Consider the following 19,542-nt stretch of genomic DNA (forward strand, 5'->3'; position numbering starts at 1 on the left):
TTGCAAATACATGCAATTAAACCTCTGTTTTTAATTACATACAGTTAGAAAGATTAATTTGGTTTAGTGCTTTTTTGGTTGGTAACTTTGAGCCTGGCTATTATGGAAATAAAAATTATATTCCATATATATACTTAATCGCATACTGCTAAAAACGCATCTCATTCAAAGTCCCAACTCTCCCCCCTTTTTATTCAAATTAAATCTACCCTTGAAGTGGGGCCCTCTGCACTGCAAGAGTTAAATGCTTGTTGCATCTAGAGGGGGCTGAAGAAGCTGTATTGATTACCTTACCCCCACGCCAGCCAGTTCCAGCGTTCCCCTCTTTTCCCCTCAGTGCTCTGGACTGTGGGCCATCCATCATTGTCATCTCACACAATGCAGGAGTGTTAATCTTGCATTGTACGTGGAAGAGATAGGAGTGCGACCCTAACCCGGGAACAATTTAAAGAAAAGGCTTTGTTGGACAATTCACACCACTGGAGGAAGTTTGTTGGAGCAAGGCATAACTCCTATTACTCCTCTTCCTCTACCCCTACTGAACAAGCAGGTAACCCTTGTGGTACAGGGGCAGGGTAAGATTTTGCTTAATTTTGGGCTTCAACCACCTCTCGTATGGTCTACAGACAAACGACAGCTGGATGGGAGCACTATTATTCTGGGTGGACGTCATATGATATCTTTCCAGGACCGTGCCTCGGGCACACACCACAGGCAGCGCTGCAGTGTGATCTGTCACCAACTGTGTCCACCAGTCACAGCAGATTACAGATCAGTGTACTGGGCCACTGCCAGGCATGGTATACTAATGGGAGCAGTGAAATCACTCTCTCTGTCATGTAAAAGTTATTTGGCCTAGCAGTTGCCTGCCAGATCCCAGCATTGTTACAACTTGTTCCATTTGTAACACTGCGGGACTTTTTACCATACCAGGCCTCCAGCCGTGACACACCAGTTCGGAGATAACCCACACCTGCAGTGCAACCATTACAGTACTCCAGCTAACCTTAGTAACTGTAATACATCAGAGGGGAACATACCACCGATGAGCCCCCCACACTTCCATCTCAACCGTATTTTCTTCCACCGTCAAACGACCAACCACCGTCACACGATCAGCTGCCATGACTTCCTTTGCTCATATTGCACCTGCAAAGAGATAAAGCAAAATAAAACACAGGGAGAATGGGTGGGAAACTGTCTGCTTGTCACCTGTCCCTTCTCTGCTGTCCAAGAGACCCCAGCTATCCCTATAACTAACTACCACAAACCCCTCCTCATCCTGTTGCTCCAACCAATCCACCTCTCCCCCATTCTCCACCTACAATCCTTAACCCCATAGTTGCTTCCCCTTCTCACACTGCACTATCTTTCATTTTATTTTCTCTCGCTCCGGGCCTTACTGTGGAAGGGGTAGGGGGGGGAGGGAAGCTGACAAGGTGAGTAGTGGATCAAAGGGAATAAACTTTGCAAAGACCCTGTTGCTTTTTCCGTAATGATCAAAGTGACATTATCTCTTTGAAAACAAAAAACAACTTTAGTTTGCCTTCCTCATTGACTCCAATGGATTTTCCACAAAAATAAATTTGGGGGTGTAAGGACACCCTGAGTATGAAAGGGGTTAAAGTTGTTTAGGACATTCCATTACCGAACACAAAGGCAACTGCCGAGCACTCCAATCAGCCGAACAAGAAACCCATACTAATACTTCTCCCCCAAGTACGAGACAAGGCTCTGTGTTGAGGGTCCAACAGGAATCAGATTTTATTGAAAGGAATACAAGTCTTAAATACAGTAGAAGAGGGGTTGTATACCTCCTGCTCATATTACTCTGAAAATACACCTGTGACCAGACCTAATTAACATGAGCTACATTACTAATCCCTTTAAGCAGCCTGGTCATTGTTATGATAAATCAGGATTTCACTACAGGTCAGACTTGTTGTCACCGAGCTTCACACAGTAGATGATACATTATCATAAGTTTAAACACATGACATATTCTCCCAATGCCATCAGCTCTTTCAATTAACATGTTGAGTTCAGAATCAAACAAACCAAGAATATTCTTTACATATGTCCTGGGAGATATTGTGGATAAATAATACTGTCCCATTTTAGGTAATCCAAGATATATTTTGTCAGTCACCCTGTGCTAGGATAGCACAGGGTAACTTAGACATAAGGGGCCAGATTCACGTAGATCAGCGGATCTATAGATCCGCTCGATCTACGTGATTTAAGATCCGCTCCCGCAAGTTCGAGAGGCAAGTGGCTAATTCACAAACCACTTACCTCCAAACTTGCGGCGGCGGATCCTAAATCCCCCGGCGGAATTCAAATTCCGCGGCTAGGTGGAGTGTACTATTTAAATCAGGCGCGTTCCCGCGCCGATTTAAATGCGCATGCGCCGTCCGGGGAATTTCCCGGCGTGCATTGCTCCCACTGACGTCACTAGGACGTCAGTGGTTTCGACGTGAGCGTGACTTGCGACGCGCGTGTTTGTGAATCGGCATACGCAAACGACGTTAGAAAATTCAAATTCGACGCGGGAACGCCGGCTATACTTAACATTGGCTGCGCCTGATAAAAGCAGGGGTAAGTATACGACGGGAAAGCCGCTACGGAAACGTCGTAAGAAGACTGCGTCGGGTCCGCGTACGTTCGTGAATTTGCGTATCTCGCTGATTTACATATTATTCAAGGTAAATCAGCAGGAACGCCCCCGGCGCCATTTTTAAATCGAAAATAAGATCCGACAGTGTAACACATTGTAACACTGTCGGATCTAAGCCCTATCTATGCGTAACTGATTCTATGAATCAGGCGCATAGATAGGACCAGTGTAAGTCAGAGATACGATGGTGTATCTGTAGATACACCGTCGTATCTCTTTGTGAATCTGGCCCAAGAGGTGCATGGGGAGCTGACACAAGGTTATCCCATACTTTCCAAGGGATTCTGGGTTCCACAGGCCCTCCCGTCACAGGGGGAAATTAAAACTCTTTTGCATAATGCCTAATTCAAATATTAATGATATATATTCATGAATTATGTTTAATAAATCCAATGTGGTATAAATAAAGTAATCTGTCTAGGTTTATCTAATAGTAGATACAGTACAGATTGTACAGTATATCAGACAGTACAGGCTGTTTTTTAATCACACATTGCACTGAATTTACATATAGCTACTTGTGAAACAAAGGCTTAGAGAATTCTTTGAAGTAAAACAGATATTGGATTCTGCCTGACTCCACTTACTACATTATTGATAGGTACCGTCAAATGATGAGCGTTTGTGCAGCTCAAAAGCGCATCATGTGCTATATGTTCAGTGAGACAGCCAGCTTTGTAATTCACTGCTTGATTATAGTCCATAACCCAAGACGCTCCTACATTTTATCTGTAGGCATAATCCTTATACACACCAGAAAGCTGGCACATTGAGAAACAGGCAGGCTTACTTTGCTAGAACAGGGTGCAAAGTGTTGTAACATATAGAAACTGACCGCTATTTGCAATTACCCTAATGCCGCGTACACACGATAATTTTTCGGGTTCTAAAAAATGACGTTTTTCAGGCTCTAGAAAAAACAAAGTTTTTTTCAACTTGATCATTAAAACGGCCTTGCCAACACACAATCGTGAAAAAAAATGCTCTAGCAAAGCGTGGTGATGTACAACACGTACGACAGGAATATAAAGGGGAAGTTGAATGCGGATGGCGCCACCCTTGGGGCTGCTTTAGCTGATTTTGTGTTAGTAAAAGACGATTTGCGCTTTTCTGTCTGTTACAGTGTGATGAATGTGCTTACTGCATTATGAACGGTAGTTTTACCAGAACAAGCGCTCTCGTCTCATAACTTGCTTCTGAGCATGCGCAAATTTTTCACGTTGTTAAAGCCCACACACGACCATTTTTTACAACCTGAAAAACAACAACGTTAAAAACTTCGTTAAAAAATAGAGCATGTTCGATATTTTTTTTGCCCATTTTTTAGAACCCGAAAAATGCTCTGAAGCCCACACATGATCGTTTAGAATGCCATTAAAAAAAAACATAATTTTGTGTGTACGTGGCATTACTGTCATAAACAATGAATATTTTACACAGCCCTGTGCTTCCCTGTGTAGCACCCTCCTTTTTTTTACAATGCTGTTGAGGGGGGTTTGGATGAAATATCCCCTTACATTTCACCTTTGAGGACACATATTCTTTAATTCCTTTCTCTGCAGCCTCAGCTGCACTGAAGATCTGTCACTGGAACCAACCACCTATCAACACTACCCTCACCATCATTTTATTTTCATTGATTCTCACTAATTATCTGTTACTTCCAGATATCAGTGGAAGTGAAAGGCTCTATTGAAGATCCTGAGAACTAACCTTGGCAGCAGCAGCAAACCCAAGGTGGGCATTTTCCTAAATTGACGGCAGGGTTCCCCTTAATATCCATACCAGACCTGAAGGGCCTGGTAATTGAATATGGGGGGACCCCCACGCTTTTTTTTTTTTTTATGAATGAATTCTCTCTGAATTGCCGGGAGCCGACAATTCATTATAGCCGCGAGTCCGGTTTTAAATTACTTTTTTTCTTTCAGAAATGACACTTTGTGCAGAGACAGTTCTAAGTACGGGAAACATGCGCTATTCCACATGCTTACTTTACACCCCCCCTAGGTACGAAATTTAAAGGAATATTTCACTTTTATTGTTTCACTTTTAGCATTATTAAATTCACTGCTCCCGAAAAAACGCCTGTTTTTAAAACTTTTTTTGCATTGATACAATGCATTGATACAATGTTGCAGGACCCAGGTCCCCAAACACCTTTTAGGACAATAACTTGCATATTAGCCTTTAAAATGAGCACTTTAGATTTTAAATGTTCGAGTCCCATAGACTTTAACGGGGTTCTAAAGTTCACACGAACATTTGGTGTGTTCGCAGGTTCTGGTGCGAACCGAACAGGGGGGTGTTCGGCTCATCCCTAGAGATGAAATGGAACTCCAGTTGAAAGTCAGGTCTTCTCATCCAACATCCATACCTGACAAATGTTCTTTTGTCTGGATTCACACAAATTCCCACAGACACACTCCAGCATCTTGTGGCAAGCCTTCCCAGGAGAATAGAAGCTGTTGTAGCTGCAAATGGGTAGGGTGGGAGGAATATCAATCTTAAAGAGTAAGGTCCCATGCACACGAGATGCTGTCCATCAGGGGGGTACAGGCAGTACACCTGTAAGGGGCTCGGAGGTCCCCAGGGGCCAGGATGGCAACCCCTTTTTTTATTAAATTTTTTATAATTTTTTTATTTATTTTTTATATATATTTTTAGTTCTTTCTTATTTTTATTTCTTTTATATATATATATATATATATATATATATATATATATATATATATATATATATATATATATATATATATATATATATATATATATATTATAATTATTATTATTATTAAAGGGCCCAGAGGTCCCCAGGGCCCCGGATGGCAACCCCCCCCCTTTTTTTAAAAATTTTTTTATAAGAAAAATATATATTTCTTTATATATTTTAAATTTTTTTTATTAAAGGGCCCAGAGGTAAAAAAATGTTATATATATATATATATATATATATATATATATATATATATATATATATGTTTTACATATATATTATTTTATTAAAGGGCCCAGAGGTCCCCATGGCCCAGGATGGCAACCCCCCCCCCCCCTTTTTTTTATAAAAATAAATAATTTTTTTGTATTATTTATTTTGTTTACTTTTTTTTTATTAAAGGGCCCAGAGTTCCCCAGGGACCCCGGATGGCAACCCCCCTTTGTTTTGTATTTTTTTTACAAAAAAATGTTTATATATATATATATATATATATATATATATATATAATATTATATTATTAAAGGGTCCAGAGGTCGCCAGGGCCCCAGATGGCAACCCCCCCCCTCCCTTTTTTATATATATATTTATTTATTTATTTTTTTCGTTTTATTAAAGGGCCCAGATGGCTACCCCCTTTTTATTTATAATTTTTTTATATACATTTTGGATGGCAGCACCCCCCCCCCCAGGTTCTCTGAAACTGTGTAAGGGGCCCCATAATTGCTGATGGCTGCCCTGATCCTATGTGTCCATGCACGCAGTCTCGTTTATTGCCATTTTTAGGCAGTTGTGTTTAACCTCGTTTTTCCAGAAGCAAAAAAATGGGTTCAGACGCAAACGTTTTCCACGCTTCAGATGCTAAACGCTGCTAAACGCGGTACCGGCGTTTTGCCGTGATTTAGTTTATAAGCGTTTTTAAAGGTGACCTATTTTTTTACATTAGAAATCTCAAAAATGATGGCAAATGATAAAAAAACATTAAAAAATATAAAAAAATACTTTAATTGCTTGCATTGCAGTGTGGACAATCCACAACTTGTAGCAGGTGACGTGACAAGTGGACACTCCACAACTTGTGACAGGTGATATGGCCAGGTGACGTGGCAGGTGACATGGTCAGATGACATGGCAAGTGGACAATCCACAATCGTGGCAGGTGATGTGGCCAGGTGACATGACCAGGTGACGTGGCCACTGGAAAATCCACAACTTGTGGCAGGTGACGTGGCAAGTGGACACTCCACAACTTGTGGCAGGTGACGTGGCCAGGTGACGTGGCAAGTGGACACTCCACAACTTGTGGCAGGTGACGTGGCCAGGTGACATGGCCAGTGGACAATTAACAACTTGTGGCAGGTGACGTGGCCAGGTGACGTGGCAGGTGACATGGCCAGGTGACATGGCAGGTGATGTGACAGGTGACGTGGCCAGGTGATGTGGCAAGTGGACAATCCACAACTTGTTGCAGGTGACATGGCCAGGTGACGTGGCAGGTGACATGGCCAGGTGATGTTGCCAGTGGAAAATCCACAACTTGTGGCAGGTGGCATGGCCAGGTGACGTGGCAGGTGACGTGGCAAGTGGACAATTCACAACTTGTGGCAGGTGACGTGGCCAGGTGACGTGGCAGGTGATGTGGCCAGTGGACAATCCACAACTTGTGGTAGGTGATGTGGCCAGGTGACGTGGCCAGGTGACATGGCCAGGTGACGTGGCAAGTGAACAATCCACAACATGTGGCACGTGACGTGGTCAGGTGACATGGCCAGTGGACAATTAACAACTTGTGGCAGGTGACGTGGCCAGGTGATGTGGCCAGGTGACATGGCAGGTGACGTGGCCAGGTGACATGACAGGTGACGTGGCCAGGTGACGTGGCAAGTGGACAATCTACAACTTGTGGCAGGTGACGTGGCCAGGTGACGTGGAAGGTGACATGGCCAGGTGATGTTGCCAGTGGACAATCCACTACTTGTGGCAGGTGGCATGGCCAGGTGACGTGGCAGGTGAAGTGGACACTCCACAACTTGTGACAGGTGATATGGCCAGGTGACGTGGCAGGTGACATGGTCAGATGACATGGCAAGTGGACAATCCACAATTGTGGCAGGTGATGTGGCCAGGTGACATGACCAGGTGACGTGGCCACTGGAAAATCCACAACTTGTGGCAGGTGACGTGACAAGTGGACACTCCACAACTTGTGGCAGGTGACGTGGCCAGGTGACATGGCCAGTGGACAATTAACAACTTGTGGCAGGTGACGTGGCCAGGTGATGTGGCAGGTGACGTGGCCAGGTGACATGGCAGGTGATGTGGCCAGGTGACATGGCAGGTGACATGGCCAGGTGACGTGATAGGTGACGTGGCCAGGTGATGTGGCAAGTGGACAATCCACAACTTGTGGCAGGTGACATGGCCAGGTGACGTGGCAGGTGACATGGCCAGGTGATGTTGCCAGTGGAAAATCCACAACTTGTGGCAGGTGGCATGGCCAGATGACGTGGCAAGTGGACAATTCACAACTTGTGGCAGGTGACGTGGCCAGGTGACGTGGCAGGTGATGTGGCCAGTGGACAATCCACAACTTGTGGTAGGTGATGTGGCCAGGTGACGTGGCCAGGTGACATGGCCAGGTGACGTGGCAAGTGAACAATCCACAACTTGTGGCAGGTGACGTGGTCAGGTGACATGGCCAGTGGACAATTAACAACTTGTGGCAGGTGACGTGGCCAGGTGATGTGACCAGGTGACATGGCAGGTGACGTGGCCAGGTGACATGAAAGGTGACGTGGCCAGGTGACGTGGCAAGTGGACAATCTACAACTTGTGGCAGGTGACGTGGCCAGGTGACGTGGAAGGTGACATGGCCAGGTGATGTTGCCAGTGGACAATCCACTACTTGTGGCAGGTGGCATGGCCAGGTGACGTGGCAGGTGAAGTGGACAATTCACAACTTGCGGCAGGTGACGTGGCAAGTGGACAATCCACAGCTTGTGGCAGGTGATGTGGCAAGTGACAATACAAGTACACTTCTGCTCTCTCAGCTGCTACTCACTCTGGTCTCACAAAATGGCTGAAATGGTTAAATAATACTGTTTTTTGAGCTTAGGGAGGGTCTTATGATGTTTCTTAACTAAACGCTTATAAACGCAAACGCGGTAAACCGGCGTGAAAATTGTGGCAAAACTGGCATTTCTAAACGCCGGTTTTAGCCTTTAAAAATGCGTGTTCAGAAGAGTTTGCACCTGCCTCCCATGTGCATGGCGCCTAAATCTACTTTTGTTGAGAAGAAAACACTCCCCTCTGGGTGAGCTATGTACAGTACAATGAAGAGATTTCAACAAACTTTGTTGCAGATTCCTACCTTTTGTTATTTTGAAGAAATAGAAGTTTGAGTCAAAGCATATGAAAAATTAACATGAATAGGAGGGATTTTATAATTATCAATCACCTGCTGCACCTGCAGGGTTCTAATGAGGAAAGTTGCAGGGTCTGCATCCCTTTAGACGTGATTTCCCTTGGGGAGTATCTCACCAAAAATTAAATTTTTGTTGCAGGGGATGCCCAGAATCTGACTTGTATCTTAGTGTAGACGTCTGGGAAAATCAGTAAGCCAATCACTCAAGCAGGAAATTACAATTTTGGGTGGCACTCTGTACACCAATAGGTTGCCATATTGCATTTTTCAGAAAATTACTGTGCTGCAGATTGAAAAGGAAAGGTCATTTTTCACCAGGTGAGCACATTAGCTATCCATCCACAGTATAGCCAGGGTTTAGGTGAAGGTGCTAGCACAGCTCGTCTGCAGATACACAATTGAAAGAAATCCAGAATTTATTGCAACACTTCACCATTATTGATCCTTCATGCAAAAGACATCACAGACAGTGTGCGGTACAGTAAAAGTAACTGTCTGTGATGCCCTTTGAATGAAGGATCAATAAAGGTGAAGTGTTGCAACCAATTTCCAGATTTATTTTGCTAGTGAAAGGTAATTTTTAATAACATTTAGTTACAATATGACTTGTGTAGCAATTGAAAACAAAGGTTATATGAGGTGTGCACAATGGGCCGATGAAATTGACAACTATGAATACAATAAAAACATTTATTGCAGAAATGATCACACATAAAAGAGTAGCATATACAACGGCAAAGCTGATACAATTTGTACGTGGTTAAAGATTGCATTGCATTAGCAATACACGAGTATACATGACATCTTAAACTCTTCAGGGATGGATGCATGTAGGATATGTCTGGAAATGAATGACCAAAAAGGTAATGTAACACATGAATAAATGATGGACAAGCGGTAAGCGGGCCTTACAGAAAAAGAAAAGACCCCTATACGCACCAATCAGCAAGGCCTAGGTGCACATGGCTATGTTCACAGAGGATGGCAGCAATATATGCTTTTTGATCATTTATTTCCAGATATATGCATCCACCCCTGAAGAGCGGGTCACATCTCACGAATCGCATCAGGTGATTTTTGCCTTTGTTTATGCTACTCTTTTATGTGTGATCATTTCTGCAATAAATGTTTTTATTGTATTTATATTTGTCAATTTAATCGGCCCATTGTGCACACCTCATAAAAAAAGCCCCAAAGGGCAATACCTTTGTTTTTATTGTGCTATTAGGGATGGAGGTGTGTCACTGGTGACACCAGGCCTTTCTTTTATTTCTATAGTCCCCGGGTGGAAGACACTCATTTAGCCCTACCTGGTCTGCTGCCACCCTCAGCCACATAAATACAGGTGGTTCTCAAAAAATTAGCATATTGTGATAAAGTTCATTATTTTCTGTAATGTACTGATAAACATTAGACTTTCATATATTTTAGATTCATTACACACAACTGAAGTAGTTCAAGCCTTTTTATTGTTTTAATATTGATGATTTTGGCATACAGCTCATGAAAACCCCAAATTCCTATCTCAAAAAAATAGCATATCATGAAAAGGTTCTCTAAACAAGCTCTTAACCTAATCATCTGAATCAACTAATTAACTCTAAACACCTGCAAAAGATTCCTGAGGCTTTTAAAAACTCCCAGCCTGGTTCATTACTCCAAACCGCAATCATGGGTAAGACTGCCGACCTGACTGCTGTCCAGAAGGCCATCATTGACACCCTCAAGCAAGAGGGTAAGACACAGAAAGAAATTTCTGAACGAAAAGGCTGTTCCCAGAGTGCTGTATCAAGGCACCTCAGTGGGAAGTCTGTGGGAAGGAAAAAGTGTGGCAGAAAACGCTGCACAACGAGAAGAGGTGACCGGACCCTGAGGAAGATTGTGGAGAAGGACCGATTCCAGACCTTGGGGGACCTGCGGAAGCAGTGGACTGAGTCTGGAGTAGAAACATCCAGAGCCACCGTGTACAGGCGTGAGCAGGAAATGGGCTACAGGTGCCGCATTCTCCAGGTCAAGCCACTTTTGAACCAGAAACAGCGGCAGAAGCGCCTGACCTGGGCTACAGAGAAGCAACACTGGACTGTTGCTCAGTGGTCCAAAGTACTTTTTTCGGATGAAAGCAAATTTTGCATGTCATTCGGTAATCAAGGTGCCAGAGTCTGGAGGAAGACTGGGGAGAGGGAAATGCCAAAATGCCTGAAGTCCAGTGTCAAGTACCCACAGTCAGTGATGGTCTGGGGTGCCATGTCAGCTGCTGGTGTTGGTCCACTGTGTTTTTATCAAGGGCAGGGTGAATGCAGCTAGCTATCAGGAGATTTTGGAGCACTTCATGCTTCCATCTGCTGAAAAGCTTTATGGAGATGAAGATTTCATTTTTCAGCACGACCTGGCACCTGCTCACAGTGCCAAAACCACTGGTAAATTGTTTACTGACCATGGTATTACTGTGCTCAATTGGCCTGCCAACTCTCCTGACCTGAACCCCATAGAGAATCTGTGGGATATTGGGAAGAGAAAGTTGAGAGACGCAAGACCCAACACTCTGGATGAGCTTAAGGCCGCTACCGAAGCATTCTGGGCCTCCATAACACCTCAGCAGTGCCACAGGCTGATTGCCTCCATGCCATGCCGCATTGAAGCAGTCATTTCTGCAAAAGGATTCCCGACCAAGTATTGAGTGCATAACCGAACATAATTATTTGAAGGTTGACTTTTTTTTTAATTAAAAACACTTTTCTTTTATTGGTCGGATGAAATATGCTAATTTTTTGAGATAGGAATTTTGGGTTTTCATGAGCTGTATGCCAAAATCATCAATATTAAAACAATAAAAAGGCTTGAACTACTTCAGTTGTGTGTAATGAATCTAAAATATATGAAAATCTAATGTTTATCAGTACATTACAGAAAATAATGAACTTTATCACAATATGCTAATTTTTTGAGAACCACCTGTATATATTCTATACCACATGTTTTAGTTCAGTATATCCAAACACATAGGCCTCTTTCCTCCTGGTTTTATCCCTATGGCTGGCGGCGGTGACTCGTTTGTGTGGGGAGCTGCAATGTGCACAGAGGGAGGTTACCCATACCTCCTGCTGCCCCCCCACCCTTAGGGATGGGCGGGGCAATCAAAACATCGGCTCTATGTTTCCACGCCCAATGCGTGGTGTTCGCAGAAGCAGCATCACTGTGTATGGGCATGGTCTGTCATCTAAGATGGCTGGGGGTAGCCCACTCATGCGCACCTCATTTGTCGGCTGACGGTTTAGCGCCAGCGTGCCATGCCACCCCATACACAGCGTTGGGGGTGGAGCCTGCTGGAGCCCTTTCAGGGATTTTAATGGGAGAGCACACATGGCTGGAATTTTTTATGGGACAGCTCATTCTGCTGCTTCAAGCCACTGATCTTACGTGGGTACATCCTTCTCATGCACTCTCTTGTGCCTGGTTATGTTTTTCTTTTATATTTACACTTTCTCACATTTCCCCTTTTCCTTTTAGGGATTGTCTTTTTTTATATCCCTTTTCACATTTCTGCAGTTTTGCACACATTCTTCCTTGGCCTTTATCCGTCTTATCATCGCAACAGGTTGGTTTATACATGCATTCATGCATTCCATTGTATACGTCATGATTATTTTGCCAATGTAACAATGATTAATTGTATACATATTATATCAATATTATAGTTGACACCTGAACAGACTATTTAGGACCTCCAAGGTCACTAATTTCTACCCATGCCATGTCTGCCTTCCCGTTGTTCCTTGGTTGGGATTTTTGTTCGGCTCCGCTCCCTCAGCTCCCTTCTCAAGCAAATATTGTTGCCATCCTCGGTGAACATAGCCACAGGCACCTAGGCCTTGCCGATTGGTGCGTATAGGGGTCTTTTCTTTTTCTGTAAGGCCCCTCTTACCGCTTGTTTATCATTTATTCAAGTGTTACATTACCTTTTTGGTCATTCATTTCTAGATATATTCTACATGCATCCTGAAGAGCGACTCACATCTCGCGAAACACATCCTCATATAAAGTCCCAAAGGGCAATACCTTTGATTTCTTTGTACTATTAGAGATGGAGGCGTGTCACTGGTGAAACCAGGCCTTTCTTTTATTTCTATTTCTATTTTTTCCAATACAGGTGGAGTAGCCCTTTAAGGCCTGTGGCTTTGGCATGGGGTGTCTAACAAGGTGTGAAGGTCAAGTATCCACAAACATTTGGCCATATAGTTTTTCTTTTCACCACATGCCAATCATTGGCCCTACTAATCTACTCATAAGAAACTGTTAGTCTAGGTGGTCTTTTACCACCATATGTTCCCTAGTTACTAAGGAGAAATGCTGACACCCCATTCACTGAAGCACAATGCAAGAGTCTGGAAATACCAAACTGTTGCAGAAACACGCATCATGGAGAAATCGGGCTTTAGGCCATCTCTTGGCCTTTGGGGACAAGAGATGGCCCCACAGGCATATCTTGCTGCATTGGCAACTGTACAACTTACTACTGAACATCAATGAATTATTACAGGACCCTTCCAATTACTAACGCATGCACTGAAAGAACAATAATAGGAAGCAAGAACATAAATAAGTCAATTGGAATGGAATCATTTCATGTCTGCTCTCAATGCAGCCAGCCTGGTTATGACCTGGACATCCTGTTATGACACAAAAACTCCTCATAATATTATACTGTCCTGAAGAGACAGACATGGACCCAAAATAGACAACAATATTGTTATCTGAACTTGTCCTTAAACTGACACATCTGACAATTGTGTCTGAATTGTATCCGTACAGTCAATAAAAACAGCGGCTACAATAAATCTGGAATGTCATCTATTTTTGTACCAACATAAGAGGTGACAGGGAGTGACAAATTTATACATAATAAAATTACAAAAGTATGTGTATAGTGGGCATAGCTCCCAACTGTCCTTGATTTTGAGGGACTGTGCTTGATTTGGAGCAATGTCCCTATGTCCCTTCTCTCCTCCTCATTTGCCCCTCATTTTGGTCTGATCTATATAGCTGTATATAAAATGCACTTTTAATCTACCAAAAAGTGTTTTGCAGCGCTAAACCTTTCAGTTGATTTCTAAATTGCTGCATTTGTAAAGTCCAAAAGCCAATATAAAGAAATAGTGGTAAAAAAGCACTTGTGGATTTAACCAATCTTGTTTTTTTTTTACAATTCTCCTCTAAGGGGTGTGGCATGGTGTGTGTCCTATGCCTGCATACTTTTGCTGATAGGTGTCCCTCATTCCCATATCAAAATGTTGGGAGGCAGGAGAGACCCAGACTTTGACTGGACATCATCACCTGGGGGCTGCCATGTGGGGGTCATTTAAAGAGGCTTCTGAGACAGTGGGCAGCACAGAAAGTGCCTGTGTACAAAGCAGTCAGGATGCTGCAAGAACAGGTTAATAGTACACAGCCAGGCTCTGGAGATTTTGCATTATTGACAGATTGTGGAGGCAGAGATCAAGTACCATAAAGCTGCAGTGTACAGGGCTAGCTGAGCTGGAGACTGCAGGTCTCCTTCTGGTTATGACAAACTTGTTGCCCCCAACATTAGGTTAATGGACCTATCAACGTTTACAGTTTGTAGCAGCATCAGAGACTTAAGGAAGAGAGCCAGGTGCATCATGGGAACTTAGACTCCAAGACTGAAAGAAGGACCCAGCTATCATAGCACATAGCTCCCAACTGTCCCTGATTTGGAGGGACTGTCCTTGATTTGGAGCAATGTCCCTCCGTCCCTCATTCCTCCTAATTTTTCCCTCATTTTGGTTTGATCTACAGTATATAGTTGTATATAAAATGCATTTTTTATCTAACAAAAAGTGTTTTCCCAGAGCTAAACCTTTCATCTGATTTCTAAATGGCTAAATTTGTAAATTCCAAAAGCCAATATAAAGGAATGATAGTGGTAAAAAAAAGCACTGGGTGGGTTTAACCAATCTTGTTTTTTTGTACAATTCTCCTGTAAGGGGGCGTGGCAAGGGGTGTGTCCTATGCCTGCATACTTTTGCTGATAGGTGTCCCTCATTCCCATCTCAAAAAGTTGGGAGATATGAGAGCACATGTTGGGCTAAAACTTGCATCCCCTAAATGCAGTATCGTTGATGAGAATTACTTATTGTCATCTACAGCCTAGCTTATTCATTTTTTCAGGGTAATGCGGCGTCATGCACGATGTGATGTTTCGGGGTTTCACAACTCTGCGCAACACATCAGGCATCATACCGCAGAATGGGTTGAATGAATGTAATTTAATTGTATGCTTGCAACTGTATTGATACGTAGTGTATTTATGCGCTGCGTCGCAGTACAGAGAATGTACCCTGTTGAAAGTATTTGATTTTTGTATATTTGCTTTGCAAAATAAACTTAAATATTGCCTAGCTTATTCATTGTATTTCTGTATATTTTATATATAAAAAAATATATAAACAGATAAACAGTATATGAATTATACAGAAATACAATGAACAGGCTAAGCTGTAGATGGCGATAAGTAATTCCCACCAACGATTCTGCATTTAGGGGATGAAAGCTGATGCAAGTTTTAGTCCAACATGTACTCTGATAGCTTCCCTTCTCCACACGAATGGCTGGCAGAGGCTGGACCTGCTCTCTCTTTCCCCGCCCACACTCCGTGTAACCTGAGGATGTGTGAGGATATGTGGGCGGGAAAGTTCAATCTGAGCAGTCAGCTTGAATACAGTGAGTCTCCTGGAGGGTGTGACCATCCAAGTAAGTGAGCTCCTCCTCTCTCTCTCTCTCTGCAGCTAAAGTTTTTTCTCCCCTAGCAGCCTGTGACAGTACCTTGCTTGCCCTAGGTGTTATGAAGTGGGCTCACACTGGCATGCTGCGGTTTGTCTGCAGTGCTGGTGTACTGGCACTCTTCCTGAATGTTGCCCCTATTCCCATAGAGGTTGCACATTTTTACTGTATGTTGTGAAAGTGCACAAAACGTCCTGCATGCTGCATCTTTGGTGCACTTCCAGAAAATGCAGCAAAAATGTGCAACTTAAAAGAATAAAGTAAAAAATTAAATACTGCGCTTCCCTAAAAGTATCTAGAGTAGGCAGCCAACACAACAAAAGGATAATTGTAACAAACTGTATAAATAAAAGTGCAGCGCCAATAACAGGAACTCTTATAACCAGAGTTCTAAAATATTGAAGTGTAACAAAAACAAATTCAAACGTATCACCGTGAATAAGTAATAAAAAAACTCAATATAAGTGACATATATATATGAATGTCCGTGAAGGTGAAAAAGATGCAAAAAGGGGGGGGTTTGTTCTTGTAGAATCAATATGGAAATTTTTCTTTCAAGGAAAGGTGATCCCTCCAAAGCCAAACAATAGGATACCCTTACCGGATAGGGTGGACCCAAACTACACCATACGGTGGTGGGTCATAGTTGCATAGATTGCCCAATCTGGTCATTGCTGTTGTAATGCTCCTCATTCCCACTGGATTGGTGGTCTCCTCGGCAGGATGCATAGTTTGCGCAGTGTGGAAGTGTTGTGGACCAGGGTATGGTCCACACCACTTCCACACTGCGCAAACTATGTATTGATGACCTTTACCTATTTTTTGATCTGGTTGTTGTGATGATTATTTTTAATTTTTATTTTGAAATTTTTGGGGTTTAATGTCTACCCTTTTGTGGATTTTAAGGCCTCGTACACACGACCGAACATGTCTGCTGAAACTGGTCCGCGGACCAGTTTCCGCGGACATGTCCGACCGTGTGTAGGGCCTACCGGACCTGATTCCTGGGCTAGCGGACAGGTTTCCAGCGGACAAAAGTTTCTTAGCATGCTAAGAAATTTGTCCGCTGGAACCATGTCCGTCGGACATGTCCGATGGTCAGTATGACTCATCGGACATGTCCGCTGGTTATGACATATAACCAGCGGCCCGAAATCCCGCGCAAGCGGCGAATTGATTTGACGCATGCGTGGAAGCATTGAACTTCCGCGTCAGAAAACGTCGGTGTCGTATACGTCACCGCGTTCTCTGTCCGCGGGGATTCTGATCTGATGGTGTGTACACACATCAGACCAAAACCTCCCAGCAGACATGTCCGATGAAAACGGTCTGCGGACCGTTTTCATCGGACGTGTCTGGCCATGTGTACAAGGCCTAAGAATTAAATGTTTAAACTTTTTTACGCTATGAGTCGTTTTCATTGTTTTTTTCTGTTTTCCCCCATGTTTGGAGCCCACTGAGTCTATTATCAGCTGGTTTTGCTTCACCCATTTTCCATATTGGAGCGGAAGGAGTCACCTGAAAGTTGATTTATACAACATCCTGCCAAGGAGACCACCAATCCAGTGGGAATGAGGAGCAATACCACAGCAATGACTAGATTGGGCAATCGGCCCCCTATGCAAGTATGACCCACCACCGTATGGTGTAGTTTGGGTCCACCCTATCCGGTAAGGGTATCCTATTATTTGGCTTTGGAGGGATCACCTTTCCTTGAAAGAAAAATGTCCATATTGATTCTACAAGAACAAACCCCCCCCTTTTTGAATCTTTTTCACCTTCACGAACATTCATATATATATGCAACTTAAAAGAAGTCTGAGGGACTATGACACCGTATCATAAACTACGGTGAAGGGGAGTGAACCACAACTGCGGTCAAGGAAAGATTTCAATGCACCTTTCTATGTTATGTGAAATTTCAGTACTGGGCCCCAGGCGTCACTCCAATCAGAGAAAAGGAGTTTGAGGGTTCACTACATCATCTCTCTCACATATAGGAATGCGTTGAGTTACTAAGGCTGGAGGTATTACAACAAGCCTCCAACCCCTAGCGTTGAAAGTTTACAATATACGTGAATGAGCACAACTGCATTACAGATTCCAATGCACTTCTCTATGCAAGTGATTATCAGTACCGGACCCTAGGCGTCACTCCAATCAGAGAACAGGAGTTTGGGGGTTCTCTACATCATATCACTTTAGATAAAGGAAATGCATTGGAGTACTAAGGGAGGGGGTATTACAACATACCTCCTAACGTTAGCCAAAAAAAGGTATAACGAACATGTTCAGAATTTTAGGGCAGAAGCCCGTATACAAGTAAGAACAAATGTCAAGCACGTAGCATATGGAATTACTGTATGCAATTAGCAATTTGTGTGAGAGAGGCAAATATACTGTAGCTCAGATAGTCTCAGAGTGTATGTCCCTTTAAGATATTGCAGAGCTGTCAGCTGAAGGCCCACTAAGTAAACTTAAGCAGCAGAATACTATTAATTATACCAGATCCAAATACAGCACTTTGTAAGGGGTATAAAAGAATTGAGTAATTCTAGAGCAGTAATAGTACTTATCCGTTTGCAGGGATGAGTGTTTCCAGTAAGCTAGTAGCAGCCTTGGGATTCTGTAGTGCAGGGTCTCCTGAGGGAAGATCTCTTAGGGTGTCACAGCAATGGCAATCTGCATGGCAGCATGGATCCAGCTAGGGAATTAGCTTGATTATGGTAGGCATCCAGCGTGGCATGGTTTGCAGCTTAGGGATTGATAGTAGCTGTAGTTTAATGGTAGCCAAGCCGGCTACGGCCGACAATAATAGAACAGCGTGTATAGTACACGCTGTTCTGTTTATAGTAGAGAGGCATGTGTGCCGAATAGAGCGTTGATTATGCTCAGCACTTCCGCTTTCCAGGCTGGAACGCATGTGGCGCCGAGTGATGACGTCATCGCGTGGTCGCTGTATGCGCTGCAGCGTGGAACGCAATACGGCAACAGAGGTGCCGTTTACACTATGAAAAACTGCCAGTACACCAGTGTGAGCCCAAAGGTTGTGTTCACTTGCAGCAAGCACTGCCACTTCACTGAAAAGTGACAGGCAGGGGAGGTGATATAAAATGTCATCCCTGTGTGTTTTATCCCTGTAAATGCCAATCCCTCCAAGTAATGGCACAGTTCACTTTGAACTCCACCTTATTTTCATTACTCTCAGTAGGTATCAGATGTGCACTCACCTTATTGTTTGCACATCTAATACCTAAAATAAGGTTTCTGAAAATAAGGTGGAGTTCAAAGTGAATTTCTACACCTAAGTGGAGCAAACCTTTCAGAAGATTTGAGGATATTATTAAACCCAGAGACTGGTCAACTTAAGACCCGTTTCACACTGAGCAACCCATAGCGTCGGCGGTAAAACGCCGCTATTTTTAACGCAGATGCTATGGGCGTTAAAAATAGCGGCCGAGAAAGGGTTAAAACCGCGGCCGAGAAAGGGTTAAAACCGCCTGCAATGCGCTGCTGCAGCAGCGCATTGCGTGCGGTGTAGCCGCGCTGTCCCATCGATTTCAATAGGCAGGAGCGGTGGAGGAGCGGTGGAGGAGCGGTAAACACACCGCTCCTTCACCGCTCCAAAGATGCAGCTAGCAGGACTTTTTTAACCATCCTGCTAGCGCAACGCTCCAGTGTGAAAGCCCTCAGGCTTTCACACTGGAGACAATGAAGCAGCTGTTTGAGGGCGGATTTCAGGAGCTGTTTGAGGATTGCAGACGCTATTCTTTTTAAAAACTATTTTGAAACAATTTGTTTTCAAAACTTTTTTTTTTTATTTGTTTAGCAAAAATTTTAAAACCCAGTGGAGATTAAATACCACCAAAATAAAGCTCTATATGTCTTTAAAAAATGCAAAAATGTTTTGGGTACAGTGTTGCCTGACCG

Source organism: Rana temporaria, chromosome 10, assembly GCF_905171775.1.
Source record: "Rana temporaria chromosome 10, aRanTem1.1, whole genome shotgun sequence".
Taxonomy (NCBI): domain Eukaryota; kingdom Metazoa; phylum Chordata; class Amphibia; order Anura; family Ranidae; genus Rana; species Rana temporaria.